This window comes from Alosa sapidissima, chromosome 21 (genome assembly GCF_018492685.1).
Source record: "Alosa sapidissima isolate fAloSap1 chromosome 21, fAloSap1.pri, whole genome shotgun sequence".
Lineage (NCBI taxonomy): Eukaryota > Metazoa > Chordata > Actinopteri > Clupeiformes > Clupeidae > Alosa > Alosa sapidissima.
Window position 1 is genome coordinate 24,657,634 of NC_055977.1, and position 18,677 is coordinate 24,676,310.

Genomic DNA, 18,677 nt, shown 5'->3' on the forward strand with positions numbered 1-18,677 from the left:
CTGATTTATTTTAATTTCATTAGAAAACCTACAGTATGGGTTGAGATTTCATTTTTTTTATGTTGTTTGTTTGTTTGTTGTTTTGTAATGATTTATTTCATACATTTACAAGCTTTGCTCCTAGCCACCCATCACCGGATGATATTTGATGTCTACAAGCAGAACCTTACCATACAATGACGTCTTCCTGTAGTTTGTTTTTGTTATCAGTTTCGGAGACAGATCTGATGGACAAGGGTGTGCCACCGATCCGAAGGGGGATGGTAGATGGTTTTTACCAATGGTGATGGTGTTGTGTGTAAATAGCCTGTTACATTATAGGTTGAGGACTTGGACTCCTCAAGAAACTTTACTTCTCAAGAACACTATTTAATAGATTTGGACGAGATGTTTTGTTACCACTGTCATTAGAAATGTTTACATTATTACTAGGAATTCTGTTCTGAGGCATCACAAGCCTCAAAGTTCTTGTACCGTATTGTTTGCGTGTTTGGAGGTATACTGTAACTGAGAGGTCAAGACAGACCTGACTGCAGCTGACGTCATCTTTGAAAAATGTTGAACTCCACTGAATGATCATTTGCTTATTAGTACTGGAATTACAGCTAAAACCTCTTGCTCCAAGACATGTATTTCCAAGATCTGTTTACAGACTCTGAAGTTGCAGACCCAGAGACATCCTAACGACGCATGTCTCACTTCCCCCGCTGGCTTCTCATGGGACAGAAGTGTGATGGATGGGACAGAAGTGTGATGGTGAAAGACACAGCTTATCGAAAGGGGGACAGCCCTTTGATCTGATATCCAACACCACCCCTGAAGACCCCAGCAGCACAGTGTTCCTGGGAGAGCAGCATTTGGAAGTCTTGTGTACCATCCCACAAAAGGACCTTGGTCAGAACATCACGAGAAAGATTGGTAGAATAGTGGACCTGCTGTGGGCAGAATAACCCCCAAAAACAGCAAGGATCCGAAGGTTCCAGGTAGTCGACCCTGACCTTCAGACTAGAGAATTTTATTTTGTTGGTATACTATAACTGGAGAAGGAAATATTGAAGAAAAAGAAGAGGAACACAGGGTGTGGGGGAACGCCCCCTATTAATAGAGCCAACGCCGCCCTAAGCACATTTTGCACACACATACACATCCTAAACATTGTGCACCACATGAAAGCAACCCACCTGTGATTTTATTCTATTGCATTGTGCACCACAAGAAGAATGGAAACTGGCTTTGGTTGCATTTTCTTAGCTGTTTCTATGGTAGATGATGTCAGTCTTTCTACTGTTGTTATTTTTATTCTCCCATGATCTGTAACCTCCTTCCACACCCTAAAAGTCCTCTGTTGTTAATAAGCTGATTCATAATTTATGTTAGCAAGTTTAGATATTCAAGTCTTTAAGGACTTGAAAAGGGGGAATTGAAGGAAATAATTTTATATGACCGTTTCTTGCCCCAGACTTGGTGGAGGCTTAGCCACATTTACATTTAGAGGGTATTCTCTTTCTCAATGCAGATGTAGGTGTGAAATGCTCCCCACTGGCTCCTACCATCTGTCAATCTCCTCTGTTCCGTCTTTGGGTTAAACAAAGACCTTATAGTTAACTTTAGCTGAATTATATGTTTGTGTTATTAACTGTAAATGTATTCATGTTTGGTATCATTGTAATAGTCTCAGTACAAGGATTGTAATGATTTGATTGTGAGAATGTTTGGAACATTCTATAAGTGATATTTCTGATATATAAGATATCTCTCCTCATGTTCTTCAGATAGGTGTGAAATGTTAATGTTTGTAGAACAGCATGTGTCCAGGCCTCTGAAGGACTTCCCAGGAAAGGGGGTAGTTTTAATTAGAAGCTGACCAGACCTGATGAAGGCCTAATCCTCATCCTCCCTTTCTATTGCATATTCAAACTGGGTTGGACCTAGAGGTCACTCCTTCTTTTGTTTGTAACATAAAGTTAGTAGACTGTTTCTGTATAGTCAGAGAAGTTAGAGAATACTGAGAATCTGGTGAAATCCATGATGGGGTGAAAGAAACATGTACTTCTCTCCCTTGAGGGCCACTGGCCCCTCATTGAAAAGAATAAAGCCTGGATCCTGATCTTGCATCGTCCTGATTGAGTCTTAAGAGAAATATGGTAGTAAAAATATACTATCACGCTCCTCAGACGAATGATGTCTAGCTCTGCCACTGGTACCCTGAGGCCAATCCAAACTTTTCTCATCTGTTGTTCCTCATTGCTGGAACTCACTACCAGTTCCTACTAGAGCAGGGACATCCCTCTCCATCTTCAAAAAACTCCTGAAGACCCAGCTCTTCAGAGAACATCTCCTCTCGTAGCACTACTTACAACTACAGTAATCTTGCTGATCCTAAACTTATCACCTGACTAGAACTGACTGTTTAAAAACTGCACTCACTGATGCACTTATTCTTATTGTACTCTAGCTTTTTAAATTGTCCTAGAATTGTTGAGAGTATTGCTTTAAAAAGCTTAAACTATTTACCATGTTGTTAGTCACCTTGGTTAAAAATGCGTCAGCCAAATGTAATGTAATGTAATCTGTGTGTGTGTGTGTGTGAATATGTGTGAATAAGTTGTGTGTGTGAATATGTGTGCGTCTGTGTGAAGGGCAAGGTGTGCCTCTTAAAATAAACCACAGTGCTCTGACCCAAGCTACCTAGAAAATTATTGTCTTCGAAAACCACTCAGTTTTTTGTTGGCCCTTTGAGCCTGATTCAGGAGATGACTCCGAAGTATCTGAATAGACTCGTAATGACTCAACCTGTGATACGTGAGGAGGCAAGATGGTTTCAGACTCGTTTACTATAATGGGATCCATAATGACTTAGTTCCGATGACTTCTCTCCACTTCCTACAGTAAGCTTTATTGATACAGTGTTTTTGAAGGTCACAAAGAAGACTAATGAAAACTTCCAATAGGGCTGAACCTAACCTGCCGCAAGGGAAAATATCCACTATATACTTTCTTTATTTTGTGTGTGCATGTTTGTTTGTGTGTTTGATATGTTTCTTTTTGTATTTCTTTTCTTTCATTCTTTTATTTCTATGTGAAGCACTTTGGTCTTATATGTGCTATATAAAATAAGCTTACTATCTTACTAACTTATTGTATTAGACAGGAGGCAGTTGTCTCTGTAGAGAAGCCTTCAGTTTTCCACATCATTGTAAATCTAATGGAAAACTGCAAGTCTAAAGACATAAGGAGGCTGGAAGAAAGACTGCCAGTCCATCCCTGCTTCTATAATCGATGAAGTATCAGTGGGGTGTCTGTCATAAGTTGGAGGTAGAATGAAATCTATGATAAAGAAAAGGCATGAGACTCATTCGGTTTATTAGTTCAAAAAAAGAGTTCCATTTCCGGTCAGACTTTTCTCAGATTGTCTGAGCTGGTATCGCAAGCACACACACACACACACACACACACACACTTCACAAACATACACACACACCGGTTGTGACGGCATGGCTTCAAAGTACCACTTAAATGGTTGCGGATAAAAGGCGAGACTAAGTGGAGCAGGGATATCAGCTCTGGCATCAAAGCACAAGAGAGCAGGACAGACACCGCAGCACATCCACCAACAGGAGCGCTCACAAAGCCTCCTCCATCTGCTTTCATTCCTGCCCTATTTCTCAGAGGCCGCACCGCACCACAGAAACATTTTCACAACGTTCAACAGATACACAACTTCCAGCTTGCCCTGTCACTTACAAAGTCACCCTTAGTCAATACCAGGTTTTAGCTAAGTGTACGGCTCCCTGAGTTTGAAAATCATTTAAACGTCCAAGAGATTGTCTGATCGATACTGTCGAGTCGAGCCTAAAAAGACTTGATTACACTACTTTGGTGCACGGAAGCTGTTAAAGATGGAAAGAAGGAAGGACAATTATAGCTGTTTTGGTCAGATTAAGGCAAGGGTGTGGAAGGTACAGTCAGGGGGGCAGGTTTGGTCCACCAGCAGGTTTCATAAGGCCCCCCAGAAGTTTTGGGTAGGAAGGGAAAATTCCAAAATAAATCAAATACTCCCATCCAGATGTCATTGACTATGTGTAATAAGCAATCTTGCGATAAGCAATATGATAAATTATGTAAACCTAGCACTACAAACCATCCTGAGGAAGAAAGATACAGAAAAAGAAATGTTCTTTGCTGCACCGACAATTGCATTATGTTGGTGCAGTCATATACTCTATGCTGGTGAAAAAGATTGACATGGAAGGTAGGAAATTTCAAGAAAGAAAGAGCTTTATATGACAGCAGTACACGATAAGCCTATTTGACTTGTTTGCTCGTAAGTGGGTGTAGTAAAGGAGTAAATCACCCATGCAGACAAAATAGAGAGAATGACCGTGTCAATGGCTGTGACAATGACAGCCCCCATGAACTCTCATTCCAACAAATCTGTCCCAGAACTCTCATTCCCTATGAGTCTGACACCCCAGGATTATGGCTATAATAAGAGAATGACCATGTAGGTGAGATGATGAGTGTGTGAGGGGAGTGAAGCTGTTGAAAGAGAAATGAAATTAACACCCTTGCAGCGCGTGAAACTGTATCCGGCAAAGACAGACTCTGTGACATTCTTTTTTATTATTTCTGTTGTGTATGATATATTTGGATATTTATTAAGGACGTATGACATGCGTCATTTGCAATGTAAACTCTGCCAAGTTGCGCTGCGTATTATTTTCTCTGATGCTGCTGCCGCCGCTAGGTTTATATCATGCCCAAGTAGTGTTTGATGTTCAGTTTACTGTTCCGCTTCCCCTCATTGTTTCACCACGTATACACACACACACACACACACACACATGCGCACACAAACACACTCAAATACAAACAGTTTACCTCGAGTCTACTTGGGAACTTAATAACTGTGAGACAAACCAAAAATAAACCTTCTAAACTTTTTATAGACGCAAAGGTGAGTCTGTGAAACCAGAGAAACCCAACACAGGCCGGATGTGTGTGTGTGTGTGTGTTCCTGCAAGGTGAGCTCCTGGCGAGCTCCAAATATGTGCGAAAAAACAATCAAATGCTGTGACTGTACCCATCGGGTGACGATGGCACCTCATGTCAGACCCACTGCCTCGTGAGCCGAATCTGTACTAAGGTAATTTTGGTCTTTTGTTCTCTAATTTTAGCCATCAAATCTTCACCATGCTCTCAGGGAGAGTTATCCCCTTGTTACGGCTTCAGTGCCAGACTCATGTCATAGTGTCAGTGGGCCCAATGATCATCGTCATCACACAGGTGTAACCAGGTGTGGGCTGCGGTCGCTGGGTGCTGTGGATTGGGTCAGCAGAGGAAAAAACGAAGCAAGTGCTCATAATAGAAATGAGCGTGAGCGTGTGTACACCTGCAAGATAAAGAGAGAGAGAAATAGAGAGAGAGAGAGAGAGAGAGACCAATATACCTGAGTGTACATAAATAGTTGTGTCTATAAGTAGCCACAGGTCAGATAGAAAAGACAAATGATATTTTTGGTAGGACATCCAAGCATCGTAGAGTAATCACATATGCAATAGGGCACTTATAGGCCACTTACGCACTTTTGTGGATAAAATAAAGTAAACAGCTAAATATACCAATGTGTATCTTAAATCAGTGTCAATGTTTTTTTTATTTTCTACAAATGAAATGTGCCTTGTTTTTGTTATTGCACGAAGAAGGCCCAAAAATAAAACGGTGTTCGGCCATGAGCGTATGTGTGAAAATCACCAGCAGGGCCACACAAGCAACTGACTGGTACAGAGAGAGAGAGAGAGAGAGAGAGAGAGAGAGAGAGAGAGAGAGAGAGATACAAGAAAAACAAACATGACAAAAAATTATGTGATGAAACCATGACAAAACTGCGAGTCAGCGACTTAATTAGCACTGGCCACCAACTACATGACACGGTCCCTCCAGCAGCCTTTCGCCACGGCAACCCACTCAGCTGCTGAGCTCGTGCCAATCAGACTCTGCCTGTCCGTGCTGGCAAGCGAGTGATGGGCTCAGCGCTATGGGCCCAAGGCGCAGAGTGGCATCATGGGTACCGGGCATCTCGCTTCCTCTCCAAGGAGTAGTGGGAAGAGTGTCACACGCTGCAGCTACACCAACTTCCTGGTCAAACGGGCCCTGGGAGAGAAGCGATGAACAGTCAGATGGCCAACCATGAGTGGACAGGAATAGACTGAGGAAGTAAAGTCCAATCCACAATGCAATCCACACAGTGACTTTACAAAGTCGCATAACTCTTTTAATCAACTAATTATTATCTTTGAGGCTACAACTGTGATGTTATTGATTGTAATAGCAACAAACAAAAAAAAAAGTGAATTAAATTTCTGCTGGGGTTCTGAAGCCAGATAAAATAAACAGACTCACAAGACAAACACAGAACATAATAATATGAGAAACACACACACACACACACACACACACACACACACACAGAGAGAGAGAGAAAGCAGAACCACCTCACACTGCTACTTGGCCACATAGTGTGTGTGTTTTCCAGACTGTGTGTTTGCTTAGTTGGTGTTGTTTTTGTTTTGACGGTGAGAACAGAGAGCAGTTGGAGGCGACCTGTCTCGCTAATCCCGCTGATCGGCCAGCACTCCCTCTTCAGCTGTCGACGTGCTGAATCTCTGAGCTGTGCCGGCTCCCCAAAAAACATGCTCACTCGCCAGTCTGTTTACAAACACTACAGGAAGAGGAAGAAGAAGATGAGGAAGAGAATTAAAAAAAAGCATTGAGCATTCTAGTAACGTCTGCCCCAGTGCTTGTGTTTTTCTGTGTCATTCACGAGATGTCTGTTCTGAGGTAAATAAACAGGACCAGGGTTGCAGAGAGGGATCAGATGGAGGCTAAGCTCACGTTAGACACACACACAATAGAAACACACAGAAACAGACACTTTCCTGCACACAAACATTTACACAGAAACAGCATGAACATGTGTTCAAACACACAAAGTCCAGCTTCAGAAAGTAAAAGTCCTAGCATGTATTGGTTTTACTTGGTGATTTCCCTAATTAGCTGACCTGGCTATTCGAATCAACTGATTTAGTGAATGGTTGGAGGAAATGGTTGGACACAAAGACTCATTTTATGTTCATGTTCAAATGCATACATACAGTACATGAACTCACTTGCGCGCGCGCACACACACACACACACACACACACACACACACACACACACACACACACACACACACACACACACACACACACACACACACACACACACTCAAAAACACCTTATCATTTCCTTCATGGTAAATTAGATTAGATCTGAATTAGATGGGGGAGAGGGTGAAGGAGTGGGTCAGAAGGAAGGTTCTCTGTGGGAGATTACTCCGCATTACCCCTATTGTGTGCACTGGAAGTCGTGCTTTTGCGCTAAAAGACTCTTTTGTCATGACACGCAGGTTTTATTTCCCACACTCCCACGTACCCCATCATTTCCTCCAGTGTTTACTCAGGAGGGATCACGATTCGCCCCATTACTCTACGACATGACCATTTCTGCGTTTTTTCGCCAGTCAGGCAGGAAGTCCTGTTTTTTTTATAAGTGAATATAAGGCACAAACAACCCAAAGGCGCACTCATATTCATATCCTGATAAACAGACTGCATCAGCCTGTGCAATCATACCAGGTTGGTCTGGTCTCTTCTAGATTAATTGGACCATTTCTAGAATATTCTCCTGCTGCTACTGCATGCTCTTCTCATTTCAGCCATGTTATACTGTAGCACAGAAAATACAGATGACCAAACTTTATATTACCATAGATACCATCAGGTACCATGTACAGTACAGTGCCACCTTTTTAGTACTTTGTGATCATAGTGCATCTTAAAACAGTGCTAACATACAGTAGATCATGATAATAGATTTCTTATCGTAATGCCATCACAAACTGCCGTGAGACTGGGTTCATCATGTGTACACATGTATATTTGACTTGGGTCCTATTGCTCTCCTATATCCTAGACTTATCCCTAGGACAACATATCAGTGTACTGTAACTCTGTAACGCTGTAGTTTATTCCGTACCTGTGATGTGAACGGTGCTTGATATGGTGCTTGATCCATTAATTATGTGAAGAAATTAGGACCAATAAAATCTCATTCATTAATGTTATTAATGCATAGCAGTGATTAATGTTCTGTAACGATGCCCTGGATGCAAATATAATATCTGAGTTGGCATAACAAAAGCAGAATTCCAGAAATTAAACCTATTAATACTTCACCGGTACTTAAGCTCAGTAATGTTGACTCAAGGCATTTCTTAATGTTAATTAGTACAAAGCTAATGTTGATGCTTCCCTACCCAAACTTGCTTAAAAATACACCAAATCCACTAAGCACTAGTGACTGTAATCTCCTGGGAGGGTTTGGGGGGAACAGCAGGAAATGGTAGGCCGCCACCATAGGCACCCAGAGCTAAGTCAGCCTTCAGCAATCATCAAGATAAATGGTATATGGTAATGGATAATTGAACAAAGTCATATTACATAATAGTGATTTAAAAATGGCATAATTTAACACTAAAACACACGCTGATGTGGTGTTATAACTGTGTGGTTTTATCCAGAAGCCTTCCGTCACACTCATTTCCCCCATCTTAGCAAAAATGAACACAAGCATAATAGAGCCAGCTAAGCATAGGCTTCCCAGTATTCAGCCAGTGACGCAAACATCACAGTCAGTGACCAGAGTGGGGAAGTGGTAATGAAAAACAAATGAGTTCTCACTAGGCGGTGGCCTTAATGAACGAGCGACATGCAGCCGACGACACATTTCTGAAGTGCTGCCGGTGTTTTGCTCGGCCCTGGCTTGCTGGGTTTAGCGATAGATTAGCATGTTCAAATAACATCCCAATGCGTCTGGGTGAAAAACATCACATTGCATCATATTCCTACTCAGTCTGATAGAGGAGGCTTTCAGAAACTCGCTCAGTAATTGATTAGGCCAGGATGACACTGCTGTTATCTATGCAGGACTTGGACTTGGAGAATGATACTTGTTTTTAAAACGTCTTATACTTAGTATACCCTTATATTTCTAGTCAAGCAGTGCACTGACTATGCTGTGAAGTACATTATAATTTATGAAGCACTTCAGCAAAAGCATTTACTGTATGACAAGATGATTTTAGTATAATACAATAAATTGACTGATTTATTTTAATTAACGTTAATTGCAAATTCTGTCACGTATAACCACTTTTGCCAAAGAAGGCATTATTAATGGTAAAGTTGATGATGATGATGGTGAAGACCAAGGTGGTCTCTTCAGGAACTCTCTAGAGTCTCCCAAAGTGACTGCATGTTTTGATGGAGCTATAAGTTTTTCAACATAACGAGCAAAAACCCTTCTGTGTCCCTCGGGGAAAAAAAGGCCACAAGAAAGGCCACTCTTTCTTCCTTGCCTCTTACAAGGGAAGATTTTTCTGACCTGGCACACAGAGACCCCCCCCCCCCCTCCCACACACACACACCCTGTACCTCTCAGACTCTCCTTCTGACCCTGCAATAATCACTGTCTGTCTCCTTATTCGCCTTGGCTCTTGCTGTTGCTGCAGTCCATCTCCATGGATATTACCATGTGCCCTCTTTGTGCATCTCACTCACCGAAAACTGGTTGCCATGGAGACCTGCCCTGGTGTGCTGCAACTTTCCCTGTGTCATCATTATGCAGCAGTCGGAGTGTCAGAGTGGCACCCGAGCACTCTGAGGACTCCTCACGTTGGCATTGACCCGTATATGATGAAGCGATGCCCTCACTGATGGGGGCACTGCGAAGTGACCCATGTTATACAGTGTTGTGCAGGGCAGATATAACGTCCCTTGCAAAATTGAATGTCACTCAAATCACTTCCTGTTGCTAGTTTAGCAAATGTACTGTCTCTCTGAGACAGTGGGAAAGTGTGTGATTTTGCAAACTGCAGAGTTAGAGGAGAGTGTTTGAGATGATAAGTGCTTTGAAATGAAATGCAAAAACCTAACTGTGCTCTTCAAGCATTACAGTACTGTCATTATGAGACAATATTCGCTGATACACTGGTTCACCATCAATTGTTGTGGAGATGATGTTGATGTTGCACAATCAGTGACTCATTACAGTGCATGAAAATGCACTGTACTGTTCTTCCTAGGCTTCTTGCATGAAAATGCACTATATTGTTCTTCCAAGTCCTCTTATTACAGTGCATGAAAATGCACTGTACTGTTCTTCCTAGGCTTCTTCTTATTACAGTGCATGAAAATGCACTGTACTGTTCTTCCTAGGCTTCTTCTTATTCTTCTTCTTCTTCTAACGCATTTAATGCAGCTTCAACCGTTTAACGTAGAAACTTCATTCAAACTATGTTACGTAGGTCTTACTTAGGACATGGGTGCTATGTATTTTTCAACTTTGTAACTTTTATACTCTTTAAACTATTAATTAAAAACTAATCAAAATTTCCCCATTGACTTAACATTATGATTATGACATCACAATACGGCCGTTAAGCAATTAGAATCCTATGGCAGGTGTTCGGGCCACCTGGACCAACTGCCAGTCTCAGGCTTTAAGCATACAAACTGGCCCTATTAAGACTACACATCCTGTTCAACTGCTTCCTCTGCCAAAAACTGTTTCAAAATAAAAGTCCTCACTACAATATTTCACTGTTAAACAATTCAACCCTTTAAACTACTGAACTTTTTAACTGTTCAGCCATTGTAACTGTTACTTGTCATCAACTATGACTCCTACCCACTGTAGCTAGTTAGCTAAGTTAGCTAAGTAACATGGTTAGCATAGTTAGCATGCTAGTTAGCATTTTTAGCAAAACTGCTTAAAATGATTAGCTAAGTTAGCTAAGTCACATGGTTAGCATAGTTAGCATGCTAGCATATTAGCATGCTAGTTAGCATTTTAAACAAAACTGCTTAAAATGATTAGCTAAGTCAGCTAAGTAACGTGGTTAGCATAGTTAGCATGCTAGCATGCTAGTTAGCATTTTTAGCAAAACCGCTAAAAATGATTAGCTAAGTCAGCTAAGTAACGTGGTTAGCATAGTTAGCATGCTAGCGCTAGCATGTTAGCATGCTAGTTAGCATTTTTAGCAAAACTACTAAAAACGATTAGCTAAGTAACATGGTTAGCATAGTTAGCATGCTAGCATGTTAGCATGCTAGTTAGCATAGTAACTTTGTTAACATTATCATCTTTGTTAACATAGTTAGCATAACTTCTAGCAAACATTAGAGCCATTCCAACTGTCAGTTATCGTCAACTATCTACCTAAATAATTTAACCATTTAAACTATCCACCTATTTAACTGTTCAGTCATTCCAACTATATTAAACCTCATCTACTTAGCAACCAATATAGTTTGTTTTTACTCTGTATGATATTTTACATCATATTTTTGCATTTTCATGCACTGTATTTCCTTCAGGAAATGCTTTTCTAGTTCTTCTTCTTCTTCTAACGCATTTAATGCAGCTTCAACCGTTTAACGTAGAAACTTCATTCAAACTATGTTACGTAGGTCTTACTTAGGACATGGGTGCTATGTATTTTTCAACTTTGTAACTTTTATACTTTTTAAACTATTAATTAAAAACTAATCAAAATTTCCCCATTGACTTAACATTATGATTATGACATCACAATACGGCCGTTAAGCAATTAGAATCCTATGGCAGGTGTTCGGGCCACCTGGACCAACTGCCAGTCTCAGGCTTTAAGCATACAAACTGGCCCTATTAAGACTACACATCCTGTTCAACTGCTTCCTCTGCCAAAAACTGTTTCAAAATAAAAGTCCTCACTACAATATTTCACTGTTAAACAATTCAACCCTTTAAACTACTGAACTTTTTAACTGTTCAGCCATTGTAACTGTTACTTGTCATCAACTATGACTCCTACCCACTGTAGCTAGTTAGCTAAGTTAGCTAAGTAACATGGTTAGCATAGTTAGCATGCTAGCATGTTAGCATGCTAGTTAGCATTTTTAGCAAAACTGCTTAAAATGATTAGCTAAGTTAGCTAAGTCACATGGTTAGCATAGTTAGCATGCTAGCATGTTAGCATGCTAGTTAGCATTTTTAACAAAACTGCTTAAAATGATTAGCTAAGTTAGCTAAGTCACATGGTTAGCATAGTTAGCATGCTAGTTAGCATTTTTAGCAAAACTGCTAAAAACGATTAGCTAAGTAACGTGGTTAGCATAGTTAGCATGCTAGCATGCTAGTTAGCATTTTTAGCAAAACCACTAAAAACGATTAGCTAAGTCAGCTAAGTAACGTGGTTAGCATAGTTAGCATGCTAGCGCTAGTATGTTAGCATGCTAGTTAGCATTTTTAGCAAAACTACTAAAAACGATTAGCTAAGTAACATGGTTAGCATAGTTAGCATGCTAGCATGTTAGCATGCTAGTTAGCATAGTAACTTTGTTAACATTATTATCTTTGTTAACATAGTTAGCATAACTGCTAGCAAACATTAGAGCCATTCCAACTGTCAGTTATCGTCAACTATCTACCTAAATAATTTAACCATTTAAACTATCCACCTATTTAACTGTTCAGTCATTCCAACTATATTAAACCTCATCTATTTAGCAACCAATATAGTTTGTTTTTACTCTGTATGATATTTTACATCATATTTTTTGCATTTTCATGCACTGTATTTCCTTCAGGAAATGCTTTTCTAGTTCTTATTATTATTCTTCTTCTAACGTAGCTAATGCAGCTTCAACCATTTAACATAGAAACTTCATTCAAACTATATTACGTAGGTCTTACTTAGGACATGTAGGCTTTGTATTTTTCATATTTGTAACTTTTATACTTTTTAAACTATTTATTAAAAATTACTAAAAATTTCGCTATAGACTTAACATTGGGCTGACATCACAATGGGCTAACTAGAAAACGCAATTCCAGGGAATTACCAGTGCATGAAAATGCAAAACATATGGTGTGAAATATATTGTTAAAACAGATGATGTGCTAATTGGCAACCAACATGATGAGGTTTAATATAGTTGAAATGACTGAACTAGGTAGATGAGGTTTAATATAGTTGGAATGACTGAACTAGGTAGATGAGGTTTAATATAGTTGGAATGACTGAACTAGGTAGATGAGGTTTAATATAGTTGGAATGACTGAACAGATAGGTGGATAGTTTAAAAGGTTAAATTATTTGCTAGGTAGACAAGGTTTAATATAGTTGGAATGTCCAACTCCAACTATTAAACCTCATCTACCTAGCAATCTATTTGTGCATTTATGGGGGGGGGAGTAAAAAGTGCAGTAGAAGAGGGGTTTAGTAGATTAAGTGGCAAGGGCTGCATAAGAAAGGTGGGGGAGGATTGGGATTGGGCGGGGGGCACCAACAAGGAACACCCAAGAGCAACAGGGGCAAGGAAAAACTCCCTTACCAAGGAAGAAACCTTGGGCAGATCCACGGCTCAAGGGGCTAACCCAACTGCCAGGGGTGTTGGTGTGTGTGTTGGGGGGATGACAAGGGAGATGGGATAGTGTGCTGTGTATGTGGGGAGAGGGCAGTGTGCAGTATGTGTGTTGGAGAAGCTTCCTCATGAGACAATGTGCTGTGTATTGGGGGGGGGGGGGGGGGGGGGCAGTGTGCTGTAAGTATGTTGGGGATGTGTGTTGGAGAAGCTTTCTGATTAAATAATGTGCTGTGTATGTAGGGGAGAGGGGGGGGAGTGTACTGCAAGTATGGTGAAGGGACTTACAGAGTACTGTATATATGATGTATGTGAGTGATGACAGTGAAGAGTGTGTGTGGGCGGAAGGGGAGTGGAGCAGTGACTGTGTGTGTGTAGTGTGTCTGGGTAGGTGGGGGCAGTGTGCTGTAAGTATGTAGAGTTTGTGTGTTGGAGAAGATCCTGAAGACAATGTGCTGTGTATGTACAATGTGCTGTGTGTGTGTGTGTTTTGACGTGTGATGAAATAAGAAAATAAATAAAAGGTCTGTAGCATAGGGAGAGGGATGTAAAAGTGCTAAAAGTCATGTAGGTGTGTGTGTGTGGGGGGGTCATGAGTGCTGAGGAGTGAATGAGTGCAAAGTCAGTATAGTGTGAGTTCAGAGTTGGGAAATGTTTGAGAGTGCTGAGGAGTGAATGTGTGCAAAGTCAGTATAGTGTGAGTTCAGAGTTCGGAGATGGGGATAAAAACTTCTCCTGAGTCTCTCAGTTCTGGCTTTGTGACTACATAGGCGTCTTCTTGATTTCAGCGGTAGGAATAATCCATTGTTAGGATGAGAAGAGTCCTTCAGAATCTTTTGGGCTCTTAGGAGTACTCTTCTGGAATAGATATCTTGTAGAGCAGGGAGTTAAGTTCTTATAGTACGTTCAGCTGAGCGCACTACTCTCTGCAGAGTACTACAATCTCTAACTGTGGAGTTCCCATACCAGGTGATGATGCTACCAGTTAGAACACTCTCAACCGCTGAAGTATAGAAGGCCTTCATGATGGATGTAGAAACTTTGAATTTCCTTAGCTGACGAAGGAAGTAGAGTCGTTGTCTGGACTTCTTCAGAACATATTGAGTGTTAACAGTCCATGTTAAGTCTTCAGTAATGTGGACACCAAGGTATTTAAAACTTGTGACTCTCTCTACAGGTTGCCCGCTGATCATTAGTGGGGTGTAACTGTAGTTCTGCTGCTGCCTTCTGTAATCCACTACCATTTCCTTGGTTTTAGTGATATTCAGTGTCAAGCTGTTAGATTGACACCACTGTGCCACCTCATCAACCTGATCCAAGTAGAGCTGTTCATTGTTGTTACTAATCAGGCCCAAGATCACTGTGTCATCTGCAAACTTGATGATGGAGGTATGACTACTGTTGGCTTTGCAGTCATGTGTGTAAATGTTGTACAGCAGTGGACTCAAAACACAGCCTTGGGGAGCACCAGTGCTGATGGTTAATGAGTCAGATGTCAGACCCCCCACTCTAACCACTTGTGAACGGTTGGTGAGGAAGTCAAATATCCAGTGACACAGGGTGGTGTTCAGTCCTAAGGCCTTCATCTTTGTGACCAAGGTGAGAGGTACTATCGTGTTGAATGCTGAACTAAAGTCAATGAACAGCATCCTCACATAATTCCCATTCCCCTCCTCCAGGTGAGTTAAGGTGGTGTGCTTGAGGTTTGAGATGGCATCCTCTGTAGACCTGTTGGCTCTGTAAGCAAATTGGAGGGGGTCGAAGGAGGCAGGGAGGGATGAGCAGATAATGTTTTTCACAAGCTTCTCAAAACACTTCATCACTGTAGACGTCAGGGCTACTGGGCGGTAGTCATTCAGACATGATGGACTTTCAGACTACTTGAGGCAAGTAGGAACTGTCTCTTGAGCCAATGATGTGTTAAAGATATAAGTGAACACAGGAGCTAACTGAGCAGCGCAGGATTTCAAAACCCTGTTAGAAATTCCATCCGGTCCAGCAGCTTTTCTACAATTAACCCTCCTAAAGGCATTGCTCACATCGACCTCAGAGACACAGAAAGGTGCATCCTCATTTGCTTCACATGCTGCAGCTAGTGCAAGATAGTCTGTCTTTTTCATGTCAAAGCGAGCATAAAAAGCATTAAGTTCATCAGGGAGGGCTTTACTCACATTCATCATAGGAGGGGACTTTCTTTCAAAGCCAGTGATGGTTCGGAGTCCTTTCCACACTCGTGCTGGATCACCCTCCAAGAAATCAGCTTCAACTTTGTCTCTATAGCGCCGCTTAGCATCTTTAATAGCTCTGCGTAAACTATAAGATGCTGCTTTGTAATCCGTCATATCCCCTGAAATAAGCCCAGCATTATAAGTCATGGTGCGTGTCTTTAATGCCGTTCTCACTTCTCTATCCACCCATGGCTTCTGGTTAGGGAGGATAGTGTAAAAGGTTAAATTATTTGCTAGGTAGATGAGGTTTAATATAGTTGGAATGACTGAACTACAGTGTAGGTAGATAAGGTTTAATATAGTTGGAATGACTGAACAGTTAAATAGGTGGATAGTTTAAAAGGTTAAATTATTTGCTAGGTATATGAGGTTTAATAGTTGGAATGACTGAACTAGGTAGATGAGGTTTAATATAGCCTGGTCACCTGGCCTAGGATTCTAATTGCTTAACGGCAGTCTTAATAGAGCCATATTGTATGCTTAAAGCCTGAGACAGAGTATATAGTTTTAAAAATGTAGATAGTGTAATGGATGTTGACAGACAGAAAGTTGAATGGATGTTGATAGGCAGATTGGTTAATGGATGTTGATGGATAGTTTAATGGGTGGATGAGTGAATGGTTTGAAGAGGATGAATGGATAGAAAGTTGGTTGAAATGTGCCTTATATCCTTGTAGAATGGAGAGACACAGAGAGAGTTGGCCTAGTTCAGCAGAAAGCAGTTGATACAGGTGCAATCAGTTGAACTGATTCTTTGATGGGGCCTAGATGAGCAGCTGGAAGTTGATACAGGTGCAAATCAAGTTAATTAGTCCATTGTGATGTCATCAGCCTAATGTTAAGTCTATGGGGAAATTTTGAGTAGTTTTTAATAAATAGTTTAAAAAGTATAAAAGTTACAAAGATGAAAAATACATTGCCCAGATGTCCTAAGTAAGACCTACGTAACATAGTTTGAATGAAGTTTCTACGTTAAACGGTTGAAGCTGCATTAATTCTGTCTAGGAAGAACAGTACAGTGCATTTTCATGCACTGTAATTAACTTGATTTGCACCTATATCAACTTCTAGCTGCTCATCTAGGCCCCTTCAAAGAGCCAGTTCAACTGATTGATTGATTATTTAAACTATTCATTAAAAACTATTAGGCCTTTATGACATCACAGCAATTAGAATCTTGTGCCAGGTGGCCAGAAACTGTCAGTTTCTCAGGCTTTAAGCATACAGTCTCATTCTCTTAATATAAGACTACACATCCTGTTCAACTGTTTCAACTGTTCAGTCATTCCAACTATATTAAACCTCATCTACCTAGCAAATAATTTTACCATTTAAACTATCCACCTATATTAAACCTCATCTACTGTACCTAGCAAATAATTTAACCATTTAAACTATCCACCTATTTAACTGTTCAGTCATTCCAACTATATTAAACCTCATACCTAGCAAATAATTTAACCATTTAAACTATCCACCTATTTAACTGTTCAGTCATTCCAACTATATTAAACCTCATACCTAGCAAACAATTTAACCATTTAAACTATCCACCTATTTAACTGTTCAGTCATTCTAACTATATTAAACCTCATCTACCTAGCAACCAATATACTTTGTTTTTACTCTGTATGATATTTTACATCATATTTTTTGCATTTTCATGCACTGTATTTCCTTCAGGAAATGCTTTTCTAGTTCAAGACTGAAGTGTCTAATAATTAGGTATCTTGCCATGTGTCCTTGGTCTGATCTAGCACATAGCAAGCAACATACAGTACACATTATATCAACCTCTTAATGCCAGTTTCATTACAATATGTCACCATAATTTATTAGTCACTAAAAAGTAGACGTAAAATGGACTCAACTGAAAATCTGAAGAACATACAGGACACAGACGGACACTGTTCCTTTTAGAGTATGTAGGTCAATGTCACACATTACATGGTTTTACACCGTGAAAAACAACAACATAAAACCCCATAAAAATAACAAAATAAAAACTCAGACAGCCTTTCTCTCTTTAATGTGTTTTGCTGGTTTCAACTGCTTGCCCTGTTTATCAATTCCATACACTGTCTATATTTACTTTTTACAAACACATCATTTACCATATTACTGTGCTGATATGAACAGCATATTCAGAAGACAAAACAGCGTGTAAAGGGACATCTATTATCATGTTCTGCACCAAACAAATTATCAGGCTATCCCAATCTTGCTCCTTAAAAAAAATAAGAAAAACACCTTTATTCCTTTTCTTCTAGGGTATTACCAAATTTGAATTCAATCAAATTGTAAACAAATGTGTGATTTGAGTGATTTTCTGGACAAGTGTTCTAGCTTCTGAGTAGTTCTCACTTGTTGTCTGGTGCTGTTGATAATCAACATGAATGCACTTGTAGGACACATGGAGAGAGTGAGTGAGGGTGGGTGGCAGGGGATGTGCCAACGAGTCCTCATCCAAGTGGGCACAGCAGGAACCCCCCCCCACCCCAGCCCCATCAGCACACATGTTTACGGAACACGGTGGCCACAAGACACATGTGACAGGGGATGTGGTGGCACACTCCATGATCTGCATGAAGATGTCATGGCTGATTGACTGCACTCTGTAAGTGTGCTTGTGTGCTTTCACTCTGTCTTCAGATTGGTCACATTCTATAAGGATCTTCTATCATTATTATAATATATAGATGGACATTAGTTAGTAGAAGAATAAATCTGAGTTGATCTACAGTTTGCCCTTCCTAGTACAGTCCTTTCAGCTGTACAAATCACTTGCGTCCACAGCTCATGTTCCTTTTGTTATATGACTTGGCCTCAAAGCTGAGTTATTTTCAGATCAGTTGACTTCATAAAAGACAGAGTAGTAAAGTCGCTTTGCATATTCTGTTTAGCCTATTCCTCAGGTGTCACAAGATGTTGCAATCAGCCT

At 40.5% G+C, this 18,677-nt stretch overlaps 1 long non-coding RNA gene across 1 annotated transcript; it reads right to left on the reverse strand.

Moving 5' to 3' along the window:
• Positions 1-1,309: 1,309 nt before the first annotated feature.
• LOC121696089 lies at positions 1,310-16,061 on the reverse strand. The gene is made up of 3 exons (XR_006026240.1): positions 16,049-16,061; positions 9,115-9,118; positions 1,310-1,449 (listed from the first exon to the last, which is right to left on the reverse strand). It is a non-coding gene; the product is annotated as an uncharacterized LOC121696089 (long non-coding RNA).
• Between the last annotated feature and the right edge of the window lie 2,616 nt (positions 16,062-18,677).